At 41.4% G+C, this 20,101-nt stretch overlaps 1 protein-coding gene across 2 annotated transcripts in view; it reads left to right on the forward strand.

Moving 5' to 3' along the window:
• The window catches only part of plxnb3 (plexin B3), a 151,461-nt gene that overhangs the window by 44,717 nt on the left and 86,643 nt on the right, over positions 1-20,101 (forward strand). The window contains exon 1 of one of the 2 annotated variants that reach the window (XM_022670890.2): positions 6,207-6,610. The exons of the other annotated variant lie outside the window; for it this stretch is intronic. The gene's annotated coding sequence lies outside the window, so the exon portion shown is untranslated. Of the gene's footprint in view, positions 1-6,206; positions 6,611-20,101 lie in introns of those variants that run through there. 2 annotated transcript variants of the gene reach the window in all.

The raw sequence follows: 20,101 nt of genomic DNA on the forward strand, positions 1-20,101 counted from the left end.
TTATTAAAGATAGCGAGATATTCTCCTGATCTGGTAGTAGAAGGTAGTTAGTTAGAGGTGTTAGGAGAGTAAGTGCTCTTTGAAGAGCTCTGTCCTCAGGAGTTTATTAAAGATAGCGAGATATTCTCCTGATCTGGTAGTAGAAGGTAGTTAGTTAGAGGTGTTAGGAGAGTAAGTGCTCTTTGAAGAGCTCTGTCTTCAGGAGTTTATTAAAGATAGCGAGAGATTCTCCTGATCTGGTAGTAGAAGGTAGTTAGTTAGAGGTGTTAGGAGAGTAAGTGCTCTTTGAAGAGCTCTGTCTTCAGGAGTTTATTAAAGATAGAGCGCTTCTCAGGCAGCAGCAGCCTCTTACTCACACGGACACAGAGACAGCGCTGTGTATCTACTACTTCTTGTGTCAAGAATCAAAACATTGCAACATGACGTGTTTGATTTAATTGCCTTAAGTGACATTGCACGTCTTGCGATGTGAATATTGTGCATGCGCACATTGCGATGACGATGCTTAAACAATATAAATAACATGCTGTCTCTCTTTTTACTTACTGAATGCAATCAAATCTTCACAGCAGTGCTCTGAAACCTAGTAGAAAGCCTTTAATGGACGGTAGAGACAGATACTCTTTTCAACGATTCAAGAAGAAACAATGAAAAGCTGGGTGTACCAATACTTTTGTCCATAATGCTTATACACACAGTACCTGTGTATGTTGCTTTTTATATATAAACACTCTCTCATGTTCTCTCTGTCTCTCTCTCTCTCAGACACACCTGCTCTGTCTGTGTGTGTTTCAGTTAGCTCTCGGATCGTTTCAGGCTCGGCTGTATCAGTTACAGTGTTTTCATCTCCCATTTTAACACAATCTGTTCATTCTCCCGCTTTTGTGTTTGGGAGACACGTCTGCGCGCGGCGGCTTCGCTCTGACATCGTGGGAAAGTGATGCGGAAATGAATCTATTACACAGGGAGCGTTTTGGGCTCTGCACTGCCTGTCAGTCATGCCCTGGTTTAATGGAAGAGCATGGGTGCCAGAATTTATCCATACGCTCTCCCCCCTCTCTCTCTCTCTCTCTCTCTCTCTCTCTCTCTCTCACTCTCTCTCTTTCTCTCTCTCTCTTTCTCTCTCCCTCTCTCTCTCTCTCTCTCTCTCTCTCTCTCTTTCTCTCTCTCTCTCTCTCTCTCTCTCTGGGTTCTGTTCAGTTCGCTGGGCTTTATTAGCAGCTTTACATGCTACAGCGCCAAAGCAATTACAGGCTGACATGCAGTACAATATAATACAATATGAAACTATTAGAAAAGGGCATTTCCTGGAGGAAATGCTGAACGGTTGTGCTGCAAACATGATTCCCACTTCCAGGAAGTCGTTGCTCTGTTGCTGTGTGTATGTGTGTGTGTGCATGTGTGTGTGTGTGTGTGGTCACTATTTTTGTAAGTGGTTCCTTGGGTGTTTTAGGTGGTTGCTTGGGTGTTTCAGGTGGTTGCTTGGGTATTACAGTGGTATTCCCAATGTTTTTATGGTGATGCTCAGTGGTTGCTAGGGTGTTACTATGTGGTTGCTTCGGGGTCGCTAATAGTTTGCTGTCGCATTTCAAGCATTTTGTCCAGTTAAAATGGAGTAATGGCAGTAATTGCACAGTAATTCACACCAGAGAGTGGTTGCTAGGGTGTTTCAGGTGATTGCTTTGGTGTTTTAGGTGGTTGCTTGGGTGTTACAGTGATATTTCCAATGGTTTTTCATGGTATTGCTCAGTGGTTGCTAGGGTGTTGCTAGATGGTTACTAGACAGTTGTTAGGTGATTACTAGACTAGACTGTGGCAGTTCAAGCATTTTGATGGTGTTTCTAACTGCACTATTTGGTCTATTTAAAATGGACAGTAATTACACAGTAATTCACACTACAGAGTGGTTGCTATGGTGTTTAAGGTGGTTTCTTGGTGTTTCAGGTGGCTGCTTAGGTGTTACAGTGCAGTACAATATTTTGCATGGTATTGCTCAGTGGTTGCTAGGGTGTTTCTAGATGGGCACTAGGCAATTGCTAGTTGCTTACTAGACGGTTGCTGTGGAATTTCAAGCATTTGCTACTGTGTTTGGTGTTTTCACACCAACACTACTTGGTCCAGTTAAAAATGAACAGTAATTACACAGTAACTCAAACCAGAGAGTGGTTGCTATGGTGTTATTTCTTGCTTACTATAGTGTTGCTGAGTGGTCACTATGGTGTTATGGTATTATGTGGCTATTATGGTCTCTCAATTTTCTATTGGGTTGCTATGGTATCCTAGATGTCTCCTGTTGTGTTGCTAGGTGGTTTCTGGGGTGTTTTCTTAGCTAGCTGGTTACTGTGCAGTTGATGTGTATCCCAAAGGGTTACCCAATGGGTTGCTAGTTAGATGTTTGTTATGGTTTTTAAAGTGATTGCTCTATTGTTGCTCATTACTCGTAACGACGATGTTGTAGCTAGTTCCTAGACAGTTGCTATGGTATGCCAGGTAGTTGCTATGGTATGCCAGGTAGTTGCTGTGAGGTGGTTGCAGTCACAGTGGTGGTCCAATAGGGATCTATAGCTGGGGTCTAGGAACAAAAATGCCCAATTCTTCTATAAATCTGCTTTGAGGCCTGTAAGTTGTGAGGTGGGGCCTCTATGAGTCACATAAATCATACTGGAACTCCTGTATAGACCATCTGGATAAATTGACCCACCCTCTATCCTGATTGGCAGCCTCATATAAAGTCAGCAGGGGTGCAAATCTGGCAGATCATGGGTTTAGCAATTTATATGTAAAACATGACAAACAAGAATTACGATTTTCCTCTTTTTATAGCTATCACACAGCCGCTAAATAAAATGTAGCCTTTTCTATTTAACCCCCCCTCCTACACACTGTAGGGGCAGTAATCACATACACCCCCAGTGCAATGGGCAGCCAGTTCAGTGCCTGGGGAGCAATTGAGGTTAGATGCCCCTTTCTCAGGGGCACCTCATTTGTTCCTTTACTTATAACCCCTCCCATTTTATTATTTCCTGCTGGTTTGGGGGAATGAGCCAGCAACCCTTAGTCTATCTCTCTGATGGATGGATGGATGGATGGATAGGTAGGTAGGTAGGTAGGTAGGTAGGTAGGTAGGTAGGTAGGTAGGTAGATAGATAGATAGATAGATAGATAGATAGATAGATAGATAGATAGATAGATAGATAGATAGATAGATAGATAGATAGATAGATAGATAGACATTTTTATTTTAAGAAAAAACATATAGAATTATTTAGTAAACAAATACATTTGTGATATTTTAGAATCTTTGAACATTTGCACATCTTGGCTGGATTTTCTCAGTCAGTTTTATGAAAGGGTTTTCAGTTAACAGCTGTGCCTTGTCAAGAGTTATACTGTAAATGAATCGCACTATAAGAGCAACATTTTAATTAATGTTATAAAAAACATCAAAAAAGTTATGATGAAACTGGCTCTCACCAGGAGACCGCCCCAGAAAAGGAAGAGCAAGAGTTTCCTCTGTTGAACAGGATGAGTTTTATCAGGGTTACCAGCCTCAGAAGAAACCACGTTAATAGCACAGATAAGAGCACCTAAATGCTTCACAGAGTATTTTAGTTTGTTTAACACTTTTAAGTTACTACATGATTCCTTATATGTTCCTTCATTGTTCTGGATCACTTCATTATTAATTTATAATGTAGGAAACATAAAAAATAAAAACATTGAATGAGAAGGTGTGCTCAAACTTTTAGATATTTGAACTGTTACTGTATTTCAGCATTACAAAGATTTTATTATAAAAATGTTAATATGAAACCATCCCAAACTGTTGAAATCCATTCCAAAATCATAAGGTGAGAGTGGACATGTTCCCTACCCCCTTTCCCTCCTTAAAACTGCACCAGTAAAAGTGACAAATGATGAGTGAAGCTTATTTTTTATCTCATGCCAAAAGGATCCACATCAAGAAAATAAAAAAACACGGGCTGTGACAAGGGAAAAATGCAATCTGCGCCTTTACATAATATATAATTGTATTCTGAGCGGGATAAGCTCGGCAGTCTGAACACAGCCGCAGGGAAATGCAGCACTCCGGAGTGTTCTGATGTGCTGTGCGTCTCTAGTGAAGGTGTCTATATGTAGATTTATGCACACAAATAGGCCTACCATATAAAACACATATCCACATCAAATAAATCAAAGAAATCCAGGAAAAGAGAATCAGAAACCTTATTCATTCTATTTCCCATGAAACCAGGTGGGGGGTCCTCTTTGTTTACCCTGTGTTATAACTTCTTGTGCAATAACTGGAGTCCTAATAACTGGAAGAAGAGGCGAATTCTACTTGAACAACAATGTAACAAACATAATATAAAATAAATTTGAACAAAAATAGTTTATAGTCAGATTTTGTTTGAAGTGAATGCAGAATGAAGTAGCTACTGCTCTGGATACTAGAGTTAGAGCCAAACTCCAACAAAAATATCCAGCCCAAAGTCTTAAGATATCCCAAAATACAGGGGTTGGACATTGAAACTGAAACACCTGGTTTTAGAGCACAATAATTGATTGTGGTGACGGACAGGAGAGTTGAGGTACACATTGAATTCTGCCGTGATTTGGGCAGCCGTGGTTTTATGTTTTTTGATACAATCCGGGTTAGCACTCGAACATCCCTTTCAGACAACTTCCTCTTACAGGATCCACAGTTAATCCTGTTGGATGTGGTTGGTCCTTCTTGGTGGTTTGCTGACATTACCCTGGATACTGTGGCTCTTGATGCATCACAAAGACTTGCTGTCTTGGTCACAGATGCGCCAGCAAGACGTGCACCAACAATTTGTCCTCTTTTGAACTCTGGTATGTCGCCCATAATGTTGTGTGCGTTGCAATATTTTGCAAAACTGTGCTCTTACCCTGATAATTGAACCTTCACACTCTGCTCTTACTGGTGCAATGTGCAATTAATGAAGATTGGCCACCAGGCTGCTCCAACCCCCCACACTAAAATGACAATTGTTTCAGTTTCGTTGTCTAACCCTTGTATATGTCTGTCACACATTTGAAGCAAATGACAAAACAATTTTGTTTATAAGGGATTTATTATCAGTATTGCTATTTATTTTAAAAGAGAACAGACTTTTACTTACTATTTTCTTTTCTTGGTATGCTCTAAGCTTTAAGTATGATATAATCATGAACAGTTGAACTTGATTAACTTGAAATTCTCACGCAAAAGCAGATAAAACTAGCTCTTGAAAGTGGGCGTGGCAGAATAAAGTGGATAGATGGGTCTGTGTGAACTGCAGTATTAAGAACAGAGCAGAGATCAGAGCTCAAATGAAACTGAATGAATCAAATGCAAATTGGTTGAATTAAAGTCACCTAGGCCCTTGAAAAGTCCCCTGAGGAGCATTGAATATTTAAATAAGACACGCCCCTTTCTTTGGAAGTTGACAGTTGAGGCTGAGGTCTGAGTCTGTCACTGAGACCTTTGTCAGGCAGTAGAACACATGCACACACACATTTGCAAGTTGTGTTACACTATACTACAACAGATCTTTTTTGAAACTTTTTGTAGTCCACTTACAGTGATGTACGGCCCGGAAAAGCTGCTTTTTTATTTTCTTATTTTAGCAATGATCTATCAGACTAACTCCAATTCTTATTTTCACTGGTGAAACTAAGATTAGTCCAGTCATGTTAAGCTGAGCTAAAGGCTAAATCTGTTGCCATGTGGGTCAGCCAGACTTGACTCTTTCTGTACCAGTTTGTACTCAGTTCCCAAGAGTCTTTTGAAGGTGTAGGATCAGCACTCACTGCTCTCTAGTTATTTTGAAGAATGTCTGAATGTGCTGTGTGTTGCAGTAGAGAGTACTGTGACAGAATTTTTTTTAACTTTTTTTTTTTTATTTTTTTTTTACCAAAACTTTTTTTTTTCTTTCAGTTTTTTAAGTGTATTAACATTGCATGGCAAACGTTTGTACACTGGGTTTTGTACCATTTACAGTTATTGTATTGTATTTGATTGTATTGAATATATAGATAAGACACAAACCCTTTACCAGGATGTTAGGATTTGTCAGTTATGTGTCACAAATTCACGTTCATAAATATTTGAATATTTAAATGAGATCCCGCCCCTATTCATTCTAAACAGGGCACACAACTTAAAAAAATTGTTTCGACTTAAAAAAAAAAAAAGAAATAAAATGTTTAATGTAACTGATTTAGTTTTGTTTTGTCGCTGTTTTATTAAAGTAAAAATTCGGACTTTAAATCCTCCCTTATGCAAATCAGGCCACACCCCCCTTCCACTGAAATTTGACCGTTAAGGAGAGGCCCCGCCCACTCGCACGAGGGCTCGGCTCGCGGCGCTCTCTCTAATCTGAGCTTCCAGCGCGAGCAGCAGGGTGACTGACACACATTCACACCCACAGACTCTCACACGCTTTCACACACTCACACACACACTCTCGCGCTCTGTCATGGGATGTGTGGTGTGTGTGGGGTAGTGGCGGGGTGTTGGGTGGGTTTTAGCTGAGTGTTTGGGTTCTGAAAGCAGGAGAAGTCTCCCGGTACAGGGGGATGAAACTCGGCGCGGCGGACTGAAGTAAGTGGAAGCCGTACGCTCGCGCTCTGTGTGTGTGTGTGAGAGAGAGAGAGTGTGTGTGAGTGTGTGTGTTGTTCTGGATGCTGATAGAGTATTTTAGGGGTGTTATAGAGTAAAGTTGAGCGCGTGTAGAGGAATTGCTGGTGTTTTTCTCTTTGTTTACGATAAAAATCGAACAAGTTGCGCGTGAGCAGCGCAGCTCCGCGCAACCGCAGACAGAGGTTAATCAGTAACTGAGCAGATGCTATCTCTCTCTCTCTCTCTCTCTCTCTCTTTCTCTCTCTCTCTCTCCCTCTCTCACTTCACCCTCTCTCCCTTTCCTGTTTCTTGTTAGTAACTCTTCATGACTTATCTCCTATTGTCATTCTCTTTCTCTCTCTCTCTCTCTCTCTCTCTCTCTCTCTCTCTCTCTCTATCTCTCTCTCTCTGTCCTCTTTTCCCCTTTCTTTTTTGCCACTGACTGTATGCGTTTAAATGCGTTTTCCCATAGTCGTTCTCTCTGCAGAGAACGAGTCTTTTCCACTTTCATTCTGCTGTTTCCTACTGTCATTCTCTCTGCCTCTTCTTTCTTTCTTTCTTCCTTTCTTTCTTTTTGTCCATTATTCTCTCTTTTCCTTATTTCTGTCTATGACTCTCCCTGACTTTTCTCTTTTTCTCCTTCTGTGTCTCTTTTCTTGTCAGGTACTCCACATGCCTTCTGTCATACTGTCAGTGTCTTTCTGTATCTCTCTTTCAATCGTTTTTCCTGTTATTGACCATGTCTCTCTCTCTTTCTCTTTCCTTTCTCTGTCTGTCTTCTTTTCCTCCTTTTCTTTTCGGTGGCTTTATGCGTTTTAATGCATTTCTCATAGTCGGTCTCTCCTCAATCTTCTCCTTCTTTCTTTCTTTCTTTCTTTCTTTCTTTCTTTCTTTCTTTCTTTCTTTCTGTCCCTCTTTTCTTGTTAGGTACTCTGCATGCCTTCTGTCATAGTGTCAGTCTCTCTCTGTGTATCTCAATCGCGCTCTCTCTCTCTCTCTCTCTCCGTTTTTTTTCTGTATCTGCCTATTTCGCTCTCTCTTTCTCACTCTTTTCTCCCTCTGTCTCTTTATCCTCATTTTCTTGTCAGTAACTCTGCATGCCATCTCTTGTACAACCAGCCTCCCTATAACCCCCCCTCTTTGTCCCCTTTTTCCCTCTTTCTTTTTTTCTCAGTCTTTCTCTCTCTGTCTTCTCTCTATTTCTCTACTGCCCTCTTCTCCTATGCACAATATCTCCAAATGTTCTCTTCAGTTTTTCTTTCTGCTGTTTCCTAATGTCAGTCTCTCATCTTTCTTTCTTTCTTTCTTTCTTTCTTTCTTTCTTTCTTTCTTTCTTTCTTTCTTTTTTCTTTTCCTGTTTCTGTCCATGTCTCTTCTCTGATCTTTCTTTCTGCAGTACTCTGTTACTCTCTCTCTACTACTTTGTTTTTGTCTCTCAGCCTCTCCCTCTTTTTCTTTTTTTGTCTCAGTATTTTTCCTTCACTCTGTTTACATCTTTATTTTTTTTCTCTTTTTGTTGTTTTTTTGTTTATCTCAATGTTTCTCTCCCTCACTCTGCTACCCATCTCCATCACCTCTCTTTCTTCCTCTGTCTTATCCTCTTTCTTCTTAGTAACTCTTTTCTTTCTCTTTCTCTTTCTTGCTCTCTCTTTCTTTACACATGCTCTTTTCACTCTCTCTTTTATTTTTCTACTACCTTTGCCTCTTCTTCTCCCCTTTCTTGCTTTCTTTCCTCATTTCTTGCAGCTTTTTTATTATTTCTCCTTCATTTCAACCTCACTGTCTTCTCTAATTATGTTTATTTCTCTTATTTCTTTATTGCTCGATTTGTTTCCTCGTTCCACCTTTGATCTCTAGTTTTTATCTAATTTGTCTTTGTCCATCTTTCACTCACTCTCTTTCCTTTTTCCATTCATCTTTCTCTCTCTCTCTCCATCTCTTCCATTCTATCTTTCACTCTTTCTCTCTGTCCTTTTGTCATTGACTCTCTCTTTCTCTCTTTCCCTCTCTCACTCTCATTATCTCTTTATTTCTTTCCTGCTCTGACTTTGTCCTTTCTTTCCAGGTTTCTTTTGTGCCTCTAGGCTCTTTGACCAGGGCAGCTTGTTAGTTAGGTGTGTGTGTGTGTGTGTGAAGCCTTTGTGAGTCCCCCTGGCTCTGCCCATTCAGGTGTGCCGTTCCTAAAGCCGACTCACTGAAGCTGGACGAGGCCTCTGAACAGAGACATCCATGTTTTGAGCTCTAACATCCCTTCAGCAGTGTGTGTATGTGTGTGTGTGTGTGTGTGTGTGTGTGTCTCCCACTTTAGAAAAGAAGGCATGAAAAGGCCTCTAATTGGAGAGGCTCTCAGTGAGTGTTTTGGCTTTGTGATTTGAATGTGTTTTATATCAGATCAACATCATTACAGAACAGCTGATTTATAAGCTTTCTGGACATAAACTGATCTGAGGAGATGGTGGAGACAGCATTAGGTGATGAATAGATAATATAGATGACACTGAGATGTGCAGGTGTCTGTTGGTAGATGTTTGTTGGAGCAATATGGTCTGTGATGGCTGATTTCCTAAAGACAATGACTTTAATATGTTTTCCTAAATCTGGACCTGAATAAAAACAGTCTGAGACATTAACTGTATACTGTAAGTCAGTGGGCGGGTGCTTTGGGATTTCCATTGTTTGTGTGATTTATTGTTTATGGTAATTGACCATATGTAGGTGCAGTAGGTTAATGATTAGGTTAGAAAACAATGAACCATTCTTTTAAAGGGTCAGTGCCACAATAAAACCAAATTTACAATTGTTTATTCAAGTACAAGAGAATTTTCATATCTACGCTGGTGGCTTCCCGAAACAAGGCATAGCAACATCACAGATCTTTTAGTTGATTTCTGGACCAAAAAGCAAAAATATAGTGGTTTTAGTTGCTTTCTAGGTACCAATATCAAATGTCAAGCTGATGATATTGATTTCTACATCACCTCTAAGGCAAATTCCGGCTTGATTTATGCATCTCAAATATAAAAAATTACAGCTGTTTAAGTCAATTTCTGGACTCCTAAAACAACAAGCACACAGATATCAGTTGGTTTCTGGTTGATTAAAATAAAATAAAAATCTGGATCACAAAAAGCATGAATAAAGCTGATTAAGCAAATTTCTAGATTTGTCCTGTAATTTTCTCAGTGGAGGAGCAGGGTGATAAATATACACATCTGGACAGAAAAACAAACAAACGAAAAAAATCATTTCTCCACTTCACTCCTGTGAAGGAGAAATTACCCCCAAAAATATGCAAGTAAATTTAATCCTGCATGAATAGGAATACAGCTTATGACTGTTCTGTTACATAAACCCACTAAAACACTTTTAAGGTCAAACAGGGACAATGCACTGCAGTGCAAAAGAACTGTATGAATGTGGCCCTTTAATATAAACACAAACATAGACAAAAAGTGTATTGGGACACTTTTGTTTGCCAGTGTTTCTTTTTAAATCAAGATAGTCTTTTAATAAAGAGCTTATTTGATTGGATTTGATTGCATTCAGCAACAAGAGAGCATTAGTAAGGTCAGAATGTTAGTAACCTCATCTCTAACTAGCCCCAAATCCCAGGAAGAACTGGGTGGAGCTCCATCATTCCAGAGAACCCAGTTTCACATTTCCTTCTCTGCTCCACAGCTCAATGCTTGGGGGCTTCCATAGATACCTATTCTATTGGCAGTTCTCCTCTACAGGGATTAGACAAGCTGTGTGTGTGCTTTTGCACATCTGTGTCAAGAGTGCAAGTAAAGTAGGTGATTGCATTTGTTGCAAAGAGAGAGTCCACAAACATTTGGACATGTGTATTGTTAATTGCGAGCGATATTATTATCATTTCTGATTAATGTTCGGTTCCTTCCTGATCGTTCAGCACTAATGAGTAAGTTGAATTTGTAAGCAGGTGCAGCCAATCAGCTCAGCCGCTCCCAACACTGCAATTACTCTGAGCCGGTGCCAGCGCGGAGCCACGGGCAGCGGTAATGTGTCGGGCACGGCGCTTCTTCTCTGAATGCATTAGGAGCTAATCAGAGGATAACCAGATATTTAATTGCACATGTATTCAGTGGCGTATCCCGGCGCGCGTGTCTATAAGCGCCGCTGGTTATTGTATTAGACCCGGGGGAGGTGTGGCCGCCCTGTCATTCGCACAGCCCAGCCAGAGCAGCAATTCACTGTAGAGCCTGACTCAGACCTGCCTGAGCTCAAACTGTCTGAGCATATGCGCTTACTCAGAGTGCACAATATGGACAAAATATGTGATATTTTTTATGCCGTTGGATATTCCGATATAGAAATTCAATGCAATAAATATGCATTAAAAATGCTTAAATTCGTTTAAGCCGATCAAAGATTTTTGGTGCTTGGTTTGGCTGCATTTATTTTTTCCATGATCAGAAGTAGTTGGTATGATGTGCTGTACCTCAGAATGCTACCTCACTCTACCTCACTCTAACTCTACTTCGCTCTACCTCACACAACTTCTCTCTATCTCTACTTTGCTTACACTACTTCGCTTTGCCTCTCTCTACCTCAGGCCGCCTCACTGTATCTCGCTCTACCTTACTCTTCTTTGCTCTGCCTCATTCTACTCTATTTTTACATCACTGTTCTTTGCTCTGTCTCATTCTACTCTTGGTCTACCTCACTTTACCTCACTCTTCTTTGCTCTTCCTTATTCTACTCTAGTTTTACCTCACTCTTCCTCACTCTTCTTTGCTCTGTCTCATTCTACTCTTGCTCTACCTCTCTTACCTCACTCCACCTCACTCTTCTTTGCTCTGCCTCATTCTAATTTTGCTCTACCTCACTCTTCTTTGCTCTGCCTAATTGTACTCTTGGTCTACCTCACTTTACCTCACTCTTCTTTGCTCTGCCTCATTGTACTCTTGGTGCAAACACCCAAATATTCAGAACTAAAAATGATTAAGATTAATAGGGGTGCCCAAACTTTTTCATATGACTGTAGGTAGACAGATCGGCCAATCTTCAGTACACATCGAAGACGAGGGTTTATCTTTAGCTTTACATGGTGGTGGTTGAATATGTTCTGCATAATTTGCTTTGTGTGGCTTTGGTTTTTGTGGATAATGGTATTTGTTATCTCTGCTGTCTTGTTGTGCTTATAACTACTCACTATATAGTATGGAAGATGCACTCTCAAGAGGGCGATCCAGTTAGTGGTGTTAAAAGTCTTTAGTTTGCTTCCTCTACAAGGCGTCTTTGTTTAACACAGTCTTCAAATATGTCAGATTTATAAACAAACATCAGACTGATGGGACAGAACAAAGCCAACAGTTGAATAAGGAACTGCAGGGAGTTCCTACAATGAGCCTCACACAAAGTTGCTGTAATCCTTAACTTTCAACTATAATCTGATTGGCACTTAGAATAAATTTGGATAAATATGAGAAATATTGTCCAATCTGTGATCACATATTTTGATTGAAAAAAGGCTGATACCCATACACAGAAGTTTGATCTTTCCATCTCTGGTGTTCTTTTTTACTTTGCTATCATTATAAAGACATTAGGTCCTTGCAAAGAGCTAAATACAAACACAGATACTCACACATACTTTTTCTCTCTATTTCTCTCTTTCTCTCTGTGTCTCACTCTCTTGCCCTCGCCCACACACAGTATTCCCCTCTCTCTCACCCACGCGAGTACAGTCACACACACCCGCACACACACACACACACACACGGTTCCCGGCTCGCTGTCTCGTTATCACTCCATTGTCTCTCATCTAAACGCCCCCTCCCCTCCGCCCCGTCTCCATCCCCGGGAATGCTGGGATTTTTCACTTTGCGCTCAGATTCACGTGGGTGTAGCTGATACTTATGTTGATATTCCCTCTTTTTTATTGTTCCACACGAGCCATGCACCCCCAATCCACTACACACACACACACACACACACACACCTCCTCTTCCATTCCCTACCACACACACACACCCGGCTCCTTTTGTTCTCTTAATTTGAAAAATTTCATTCCCTCTGCATATTTACACTTTCTCTCCCTGTCTTCAAAGGGCCGCTCAGACGCGTAAAGCGAGCAGCTCATAAACGCGGCGGGGAGCGCCCGGCCCCGAACACCGTTTCAGACCAGCTCCAAACCTCAGCCTGCTGCCAACACAAACCCGTACAGCTGTTTTACTTGTTTAGACATAAAAGCATCCATTACAGGCAGCAGTGAACAATGCCTACCAGACAGCCTGCAGCCACAGCCCACAGTGCAGCGGTTTCAGCTGCTTTCTGGATCAGCACACACAGAACTACAGATGTTCCGCCTGCTTTCTGGATCCTTAAACGAGATGTTTGTGTCTGGATCTCAAAACCGATATAAATAAAGCTGTCTTCCTTTCTTCTGTAGAGCCCTTAAACAACATGTGGATGGTTTAGCAGCTTTCTAATCTTTCTTAGAGTTTTCTAATCTTAATAATCGAGAAAGAGAAGGTGGTCTCGGTCTGGTTTCAAACCAACTCAGCAGCGATTCTTTTGTGGAAAAGAACGTAACCTAACCTTGATCTGAGCTGACTAGCTGCTGTACTGCAGATTTGAGCTGATCTGCATTCTGCAGGTGTAGTTTACGTTGGTATGTTACCCAGATAAATACTACAAATATGCACTAATGAACAGAATTATACACTAGTTCCTGTATTTAACTTCTTACTCCAGACATGTTTCATCAATCAGGGTTTGATTCGATCATGTTTTGGAGTCAAGGATTACAGCAGCTTTGTGTGAGGCTAATTGTAGGGACTGTTCAGTCGAAGATAGTATCTTATTTAACCCCTAGACAGAAGTCTTGTGCTACTGTACGTCAGCAGATGCTCTTTAACAGGAGTCTTGGCTCGGTCCTGTCAATGCGTTTTTACATGGCAAACAGGAGCTGTACCGATGTACACCAACCCAGGGCTAGAGTAGTTTGCCACTGCCGCTGAGCAGAGTGTTTTCATGCCCATAACCACACCTATGCCGCACTACTGCCTACTATAGACAAAGTTCAACCTGGTTTGGCATACTTTGTGCAATGTGAAGACTTTTTTTGTTGTTGTTGAAGTATCTGACACAAACTCATATTTGTAGCACATGTAGGAGTAGCACATCTCATGGAGGAAATATGGAACGAAACAGGACTCACCGGATACCCCTGTAAGAAGTGCATCTTTTAGCCCATACAGAGCTAACAAACATCGCTATCCGTTTAAAACAGCAAACACTGCAGACCATGTTTTGTAGTTTTGTGTTTAATAAACAAAAAATATGGCAGTTTTAGCTACATGTTTTAGTATTTCTCAAAACAAAAACACACCTGCTTTAGCTCATTTCTTGCCCCCTAAAAACACAATGGTTTTAGTTCTTTTCTAGATAACCCAAACTAAAATCATATTAGCTCAAGACTAGAATCGAGTGGGTTAATAGAATCCAGGGGAAGTTGGATACGGTAATGTAATGTTTATAAAACATTAAACCGGGATAGATATATAGTTTATAGTGTGTGTGTGTGTGTATATATATATATATATATATATATATATATATATATATATATATATATATAGGCGGTGGTGAGTTTGTAATGTAAGAACAAGCTCATAATAATCACTTCTGCACTCTTTCTCTCTCCCTCTCTCTCTCTCTCTCTCTCTCTCTCTCTCCGTTCTCCGGGTTTCAGCTCACAGTGGAGCAGTTTGTTTATCAGCCCCCATCAAATAATTAACGTTGCTTTGCCATGCACAGATGCTTGACAAGGTGGTGATGAAAGCTCGGGCGTGCCATGTTTACGTGTGTGTGAGTGAGCGAGAGAGAAAGAGAGAGAGTGAGAGATGGAGAGCGAGATAGACAGAGTAAAGAAGCGGGTGCCAGTGTGAAAACGAGAGCCAAGGTGATACCTAATAATCATAATCATACGGCAGGATGACTCCGGAGCTGTTTTTTAAAATGCAGAGAGTGTGACAGCTCACACTCCGCAGGCTTTTATGAATATAGATGCAGCGGGCCCGCCTGACCCGCCGCACCCGCCGCTCGGAGCTGCCGAGAAATCTGCCTGGCAGCTTTCACCTAATCAAGATTAAGTGTGGTATGTTATTGCCGTTAAATGTTAAACATCTCTTTCTCATTTTACAGCAAAATTCCAATCTCTTCCTTATCGCACGCAGTTATTACACCGCCGTCCCGACTCCCAGAGTGGCCATTAAGGGTCATTAGCATCAGAACGAGATGTCATCATCATATTTGTTTACTCTGAGAGGTGATAATTAGCCAGAGAGGGCCGTGATTGGTTGACTGTGCTGAAACTAGCTTTTGTCTTTTCTTTCCTTTTTTTGACTGTAAATCCCTCCAGGGGTACAGCAGCTCTCACAGTGCCCTGCCAACCCGCACTCACACACAAAAATACACACACACATTCACACACACACACACACACACACACACACACACACACACACACACACACACACACACAAGCTCGGTGCCAACGCCTTGATGAGATCAGATACTCTTCCACATGTAAACATGCAAGGAAATATTCATGCCCTCAGTTGGATTCACAAAACAAAAATACAGATACGGCTTTTGTGGCTCACCGGATCTAAAAAAACTCGAACACAAACTCTTTTAAGTTGCTTTATAAATCCCCAAAACAAAGCTGCGGCAGTTGCTTTCTGGGTCCTGATAAACAGAATACAGTGACTTTATTTGCTTCCAACACCCATAAAACTAGAAATGCATCTATTTTTGAGTTCTGAAATGTTCTGAAATGCATGATAAAGCTAAAAATACATGTGCAGTAAAGTAAATTAAAGCTGATTGGCTGCTTTACAACACCAGTACAACACACCAATCTAAGCACGTTTTCACTGACATGGAACCGGCACCGTTCTGGTTCGTGTACCTAATTTTGAACCATTCACTGTGTTTCCACCAGCAAAAGTAGGTTCCAGAACCAGGAGCATTCACTCACACCGGGAAACAATGAATACTAGGTTCTTCGGCTCAAACCCTGACCACTTCTGTTCACTTTTGGTGGAAAAGCACTATGGTACATCCTTTCTAGAGCCTCCTTACAAGAAGTACAGTTATTTTGCTTGCTTTCTAAAACACCCATCATCAGAAATACACCCTTTTTAGTTATAGGCAACAAAAAATACAGGTTTTTCTTGTTCTCTCAAACCCCAAAGATCCCCACAGCAAAAATACACACATTATAATAGCTTTTTAATTCCACAAACAAACCTACACCTAGTATGCTTGGTTTAAGTTGCTTGAAGAACTCTCAAAAAAAATAAATCTAAAACAAAAGATACCGCTACTTTGTTTGTGTGCTGGTTCCAAAAAAACTCAAATAGATTCACACCTGTTTTGTTAGATTTTTAGAGCCCAGAGAACAAAGACATCAGCTTTTTGTTGTTTTTAGATCCAAAAAACAGAAATGTACTTATTTGAGTTTTTTTTAAGTTTAATTTGATTTCTAAACCCCACCAGAACAAAAATACAACTATTATTTTGCTTTCTGGCTCCCAAATGTAAAAATAAGTCTTTTATTCCATACATTTAGGTACTTCCTATTTCCCTAAAAGAACAGATAGCTGTTATAGTTGGATTCTATATCCCTACAGTAAAATAGAAATACAGTCGTTTTAAAAATACTCATTTGTTTGGATTCTTGTTTTATTGGGATTAAAGAATACGTACGTCAGTGTTGTTCAGCCCAATCTGAAGTCTAAAGTCTGCTGAGTCTATTACAAGCACACACACGCACACACACGCACACACACACACACACACACACACACACACACACACACACACACACACACACGTGCCTCGTACCAAGGGCTTGATGATATCAGATGTTCCCGCGTGTGTGAAATATGCAAAGAAATATTCATAGCCTCAGTTGGAAGACGTGAACGAGGGATGAGGAGGAAGGATGAAAGGGGCAGATTGGAGCACGTGGGGCAGTAGGAGTGGAGTTCGGGCAGAAGAGGGAGTAAATAAGAGAGAGAGCGAGAGAGAGAGAGAGAGAGGTGCGAGAGAGCTGCAGTGAGACTGTGTGTTGAGTGCTGATGAAATATTCAGCAGGTGACTTTGTTAATCACACTGTTTTATATCTCTGCCTTCTTTCCTGCCTCTGTTCTTCTCTCTCTCTCTTTTTCTCTCCCCCTTTCTCTCTCTCTCTCTCTTTCTTTCTCACACAAACTTAGAAACACACACCTTTTTCCCCACTTCTCTGTTTTCCCACTTTTCTCCGAGAGCTCTTCCCTCTGTTTCTCTATACTTTCCACAGCATCACAGCCCCCCCATTCGCTCCGCTCCGTGTTGAGTATGGTAATGAGCCCCCCCTCCCATCTGTCCCCCCCACCCGTCCCCCTCCTACCACATAGAGGTGGTGATTAAACCACTGCACACACACACATGCACACTGGCGCACACATGAGCGCACACACACACACACACACACACACACACACACACAGTTGGTGTGCTGACACTCTCATACTTGGCATCAAAGAGACTTGTAAATCCCAGTCTCTCTTGCTCTCTGTCTACCATCCTCTCTCTCTCTCTCTCTCTCTCTCTCTCTCTCTCTACACTCTACTGTCCCTCTCTTCCTTCCTTCTCTCTCTTTTACTCATCCCCCCTCTTCTCACTCCCACTCTTTCTTTCTTTCTTTCTTTCTTTCTTTTTTATTCTCTCAGTATCTCCCTCGCTTTATTAACTCTCTCTTTTCTCTTATCAGTTTATCTATTTCCCTCGTTCTTTACCTCTCTGTGTTCTGGGGTGCGTGAGTGTGTTCTTGGGGTGTGTGTATATTCAGTTGTGTTTTTTTTATGTTCATGTACATGTTGGGGTGTATGTATGTGTGTGTGTGTTGGTGAGTGTATGTGTATTGGGTGGTGTGTCGGGGTGTGTGTGTGTGGTGTATTGTGTGTGTGTGTGTGTGTGTGTTGGGGTGAGTGCGTTAGGTGTGTTAGGGTGTAAGTGGACTGTATGGGGTGTGTGTGTGGTATATTGTGTGGTGTGTTGGGCTGTGTGTATGTGCGGGTGTGTGTTGTCATGTATATGTGGATGGTGTGTTGGGGTGAGTGTGTGTGGTGTGTAAGGGTGCGAGTGGTGTATTGGGTGGTGTGTTGGGCTGTGTGTATGTGCGGGTGTGTGTTGGGGTGTATGTGTGTGGTGTATTGGGGTGTGTTGGTGAGTGTGTGTGGTGTGTAAGGGTGTGTGTGTGTTGGGGTGTATGTGTGTGGTGTATTGGGGTGTGTTGGTGAGTGTGTGCGTTGGGGTGTATGAGTTTGGGCGTGCCAGGTGTTTAGAAAGCTTTGTCTTTATCTGCAGCTGTTTTTGTAAATTTATTATGGGATAAAATCCCTGCTACATCACACACACACACACACACACACACACACACACTCACACACACACTCCGGCTTTACGTGGCCCCTGTGCCTGCGTGTGTGTGTGGCTCCTGCAGCTGTGTGATGTGTAGACCCCTGGGTTGGGTGAATCTGGGCTGTTTGCTGCTTTTCTGCGCTTTACTGCGTTTATGACTCTCCACCCCATCAACTCCGCACACCGCCGCCTCATTTACATCCTCTCATTTTACTAATTTATGCTAATACCAGTGTTTTTCCATTAGAGTTCAGTGGAAAACTCTTGTTAGTGTCCATAGCGTGTACACAAACACACACACACACACACACACAGACTGGTTTTCAGTGCGGCGCTGTGGTTTAGTGTAGACGCTGGGAAGCCTGACAGTAACGCCTCATTGACTTCAGTCAGACAATCTGGGTGGGGTTCCTACAGCATTCTCCATACCAGGCATTGTGCCCCCAAAAAACATGTTTCTCTGTCTGAAACACACACACACACACTCTCACATTCTGGCACAGGGGTGCATGAAGGTGTTTTGAGTTGGCATGCAAAATTATACCTTTTAATTAATTTTGTTTTTAATGCCCAGATGAAAATAAAATAAAACAGCTTTTTGATTTTTAAACCAGACAAAAAACACAAGATTTCACATTTGAGTTGAGCATTCTGGAACCCTAAAACAGAAAAATAGATTTTGAGTTGTTTTTCAGGAGCATACCCTATTGTTGTTTTTTAGATCCTCATAAAAAAGGTTCTTGCTGAAATTGCTTTCTAGATCCCCAAAACAGATTGTAACCTATTTTAGTAGCTTTCTACACCCCCCACCACCACACAAAAAAACAAACAAAAAAAACATATATATATATATATATATATATATATATATATATATATATATATACCTGATTTAATTGCTTTATGTAGAATAGCATCCCATTCGTTCCCACTGACTCTCAAACACTGACATACCAAAAAAAATGGAGTCATGGGACATGGGAACTTGTGTCATGTCCCATGACTTTTGCCATGTCCCATGGAAGCTAAAGAGTGCTGCACATACCTACAGAATATGTGTGTGATTTTTGCCACATTTGCTTGTCTGCTTTCATGGACAGTAGTTCTCTCCAGATACCAATGGTCACAATTATTACCACTCATTGCACTGTCTACTTTGGGTGGTAATGCCTCCCTCCAACCTAATAATTAAAAAAAATTGCCTTGCCATGAGCACAGTGGCCAGTGTTCAGCTCACCTCACTCACAAGATATCACCTCACAACTCACAACCTATGCAAATATAAATGGAAATATCATATATGTTCGCTCGTTTGAAAAACGCCAAACCGTTTGCATGCATTTACTGATTTACCCCGCCCACAAAAACAGTCTGTTTAATTGTACGACGTAAATGCAGGAAGACTGTTTTTGGGTAATAGAAACGCAGCTATTATTAGCGGGGAAATTGCAGGATATTGGTCATTTAATTAGTATAATTAGCAGGAGCAGTCTTGCCGTCTCAGAGTGCTGAAGCCCCCTCAGCCCACCCGAACCTCCCACCTTTCTCCAATCCTTGCCCCGACACATCGCTCTTTATTTCCTCCTGAAAGAGTGCGGTGCTGCCGCTTTGTGTGACGGCCTTCAGCTTTGTGTGTGTGACTGCATGCATGTCTGTCTGTCTGCCTGTCTGTCTGGCTTTAAGTGTGAATGTGCGTGTGTATGAGTGTGTGCTGGTATGTATGCGTGTGTGTGTGTGTGTGTGTGTTTGTATCAATCTGTATGCTTCTGTGTCTGGGTGAAGCATTGAAAGGAAGAATGGACACACATGTGCAAACACACACACACACACACACACACTTGTACGCACACACTGTAATTGTCAGGGAGTCTGTTTCTGAGGGTAATGAGTGTAACGTTTGACAGTTCTGTGCAGCGAGCTAAACGACACCACTGACCAATAGAGGCAGTTACGAATGAGTGACAAAGAAAAGCGGGGGCAGCGGGGTGAGAGAAAGAGAGAGAGAGAGAGAGTGGTAGAGTTAGTTGTAAAAGAGTG

The sequence above is a fragment of the Astyanax mexicanus genome, chromosome 12 (genome assembly GCF_023375975.1).
Source record: "Astyanax mexicanus isolate ESR-SI-001 chromosome 12, AstMex3_surface, whole genome shotgun sequence".
NCBI lineage: Eukaryota > Metazoa > Chordata > Actinopteri > Characiformes > Acestrorhamphidae > Astyanax > Astyanax mexicanus.